At 47.5% G+C, this 3,425-nt stretch overlaps 1 pseudogene across 1 annotated transcript; it reads right to left on the reverse strand.

The window, feature by feature from the left end:
* On the reverse strand, positions 1–646 carry LOC112630496 (annotated as a pseudogene). Its single transcript, XR_003120883.1, has one exon. The product of XR_003120883.1 is annotated as an activated RNA polymerase II transcriptional coactivator p15 pseudogene (transcript).
* Positions 647–3,425: the final 2,779 nt, after the last annotated feature.

A 3,425-nucleotide genomic window follows, 5' to 3' on the forward strand; every position in this document is an offset into this window, starting at 1 on the left:
GATTGTATTGCTTGATTTTATTTTGCACTAGGTGGTGGACATAAAGCAATCCTTCTTAATAAAGTTGACAATTAGCTTCACTCAACGTTTTTAATAATGCACATTAAAAAAAAGTATTCATCTTACAAATTCTTCTGCAATCCAAACATACAATAGCTTGGAGAACAACATTTAGAAAACAAAAGCCAATGTAAAAAGACAGATTAAAACAACTAGAACGGTACAGGTTTTATTTATATGGCTCGGATTTTACAGTTTTCTTACTGCATCATCAATGACAGAAATCTGTTCCTTCAGCTGGCTCCATTGTTCTGGATTTAAAGAAATATCTTTTCTTCCGGGTTTCATTTCACCATCAGGATCCATCCAATATTCTCTAATATCCATTAGCACTTTCCCTTTAAAACCTTGAACGCTAAGGTACCTCATTTTCCCAATCTGAAACTTGTTATCATCTCTGCTGCTTCCGCTGTTTAGAAGATGACAGAGCTCTTGAAGTTTCACCTGTCTTTTGCTTCTTTATAGATTTTTCTGGAGCAACTTGCTTTTTCCTCTTTAACTTTTTGTCAACCTCACTGTCAGAATCACTGCCGGAAGAGCTTGAAGAAACAAGTTCCTTTGATTGAGGCATCGCTTCACTCAGCTCTAGCAGTCAAACACCCTCCTTCTTGTTCGCTCACGATTCCTCCCTGCCCTTCATTTTCTTTTTTTTTTCCTTTTTAAAATTTATTTATTACTATTATTATTATACTTTAAGTTCTAGGGTACATGTGCACAACATCCCTGCCCTTCATTTTCATCCCCTCCAAGGCCAAACTTCCTGCACAGGAGACCACCCTCACATTCCACGTCCTCCCTCCCACCCGGTCCCTTCCCACTGCTGGCACTCTGCACACAGTGCTCTCCTGAAGGTCACCATGACCTCGAATCTGATCACCTGCCAAGCCCAAGGGGCCACTGCTCCATCGTTCCGCCTTCATCTCTGCATGATTGACGATGTCGACTGCCCGCTTCTCCCTGGACATTCCTTTCTCCATTTACCTTTGACCCATCTCACTGATTGGTTTCTCCTTCCTCTCTTGCTCCTTAAACTTGCAAGACTTTCTCTAGGATTCCCTGCACCTTTCCTCATACTCCGTGACACACTGTGAGCCCCTCTAGCTCATCACGACTCCTACTAGGAAAGCTGCTCCATCGGTGCCTCTAAGACCAGCCTATGCTTGTGGGGGGCCAGGCCTGCTCCCCAATTAGGTTGTCTCCATCTCCACAGCACAGGTGGTCGCAGGCTCGAGCTCAACACGCCTCAGGGGCTGATACACAGTGCCCGCTCACCCGCTCTGCCTTTCCCCATCTGCCAGGCGGTGGCCTCTGCCAGCGCTCAGCTCAGTGCTGGCTGAGCCCCTCCAGTGTTCCCTTCTCGCCCTGGTGCCCACACTGTTGGCCAGGTGACACCAACAGAGCCACTGACGCCATGGCCCGCGCCTCTCACCCTCTCCACTCCTACAGCTACAGCCGCCCCATGGCTTGTCAACAACTTCCTTCTCGGCACCACAACAGCCTTTTCCTTTCTACCAATCCCAGTTGGAGCAGACCACACGCAGGCCGTGGCGTCCAGTCCCCGCCAGGTCTGGGGAGCCCCTGGACCCACTGTCCTGTAGACACCAACTCACAGGAAATGGTCTCAGCCTCATTTGCCGCAGCTCATGCCTGGAGTCCTAGTCTTGTCCTATCCATATGGGTTAGAAAGGTGCATTTCAGCACACACACACACACACACACACACACACACACACTCTCTCTCTCTTTTTTTTTTTTTTTTTTTGAGATAAGAGTCCCACTCTGTGGCCCAGGCTGGAGTGCAGTGGCATGATCTCGGCTCACTGCAACCTCTGCCTCCCCGGTTAAAATGATTATCTTGCCTCAGCCTCCCAAGTAGCTGGGATTACAGGTGCCCACCACCATACCAGGCTGATTTTTGTATTTTTAGTAGACACAGGGTTTCACCATGTTGGCCAGGCTGGTCTTGAACTCCTGATCTCAGGTGATCCACCTGCCTTGCCTCCCAAAGTGCTGGGATTACAGGCATGAGATACCATGCCCGGCCCACATTCTGTAATGTTACATGTTTTATATATGTGCATATATATACACGAATGCATGAGTATGCTCTTCACTCTTCTAAATACAAATAAATCCATTATTCAATATTTTCCCGTCGTCTATTCTGGAATTGAGGTTTCATTCATTTTTTCTTAAATCCAGGGCTTCATGAAGGGAAAGTGAAGTTTTTATAAGCTATTGTATGTACCTTTTTTTAAAGAGTGGGAGGAGATGGCCTTTGAGAAGTTGAGGATTTTCTCCCAAATTCTTTTGTAGCCTGCAACAGACTGAATTCTGTTCCCTTAAAATTCACATATAAAGCTCTAATTCCCAGTGTGACCTCGTTGAGGACCGAGTCAGCCAGCCCTTGATCTTGGGCTTCCCAGGCTCCAGAACTATGAGAAATAACAGTCTGCTGTTTCAGTCACCCACCTATGGCACACTACGGCAGCCGGAGCTGACTCGGGTGGCTCTGGCCCTTGGTAATTGTGTGAGCTTAGGCAAGGCCCTCAGCCTCTCTAGACTCTTTTGTTTTCTCATCTATAACATAAGGACAAGGGTGAGTACCTGTCTTCATGAGTTGTTTTGTAGATCATGTGCAAGAAGTAAGCGAAGTGGTGAGGACTGGGTGAGGGAGAGAGAGCCCTCAACACAGGGAGAGCACCTGGTTGCAGGGGGAGCCTTCAGTACAAGAGATTCAGTCTGCCATCAAGTGGCTCTCTGCACTGTTGACCGTTCTCAATCATTGAAGACAGAGGAGGTGGGGCACGGTGACTCATGCCTGTTATCCCAGCACTTTGGGAGGCCGAAGCAAGCAGATCACTTGAGGCCTGCAGTTTGAGACCAGCCGGGGCAACATGGCGAGTCTCTGTCTATACAAAAATACAAAAATTAGCCGGGCATAGTGGTGCACACCTGTAGTCCCGCTACCGGGGAGGCTGAGGTGGAAGGATCACCTGAGCCCGGGAGTGAGCCATGGTCACACCACTGTATTCCAGCCTGGGCAACAGAGTGAGACCCTGTCTCAAAAAAAACAAAGAAAAAGAAAAAGAAAAAAAAGAACGTGCATGTGTGAGAATAAAGGAAAGCCAGAATCATCAGCCAGTGTTTTCTGTTTCACTCTCACAAATCTCTGTGCAGACATCACGGTGACAGAGCTTCAATCCATCTCTGCTCGCCTGGGGCAGAAGAGCAGGTGTGCCCTCACCTCCTGTCACTGCTCCTTTTATGTAGATTCCTCAGCGAATCCAGTAAGCCCTGGAGGCCACCTCCATGAATAGTTGTGTTATTTAAAGACCTTTTACTACCAAAGAAAGATGACAACA

The sequence above is a fragment of the Theropithecus gelada genome, chromosome 8 (genome assembly GCF_003255815.1).
Source record: "Theropithecus gelada isolate Dixy chromosome 8, Tgel_1.0, whole genome shotgun sequence".
NCBI classification, from domain to species: Eukaryota; Metazoa; Chordata; class Mammalia; order Primates; family Cercopithecidae; genus Theropithecus; species Theropithecus gelada.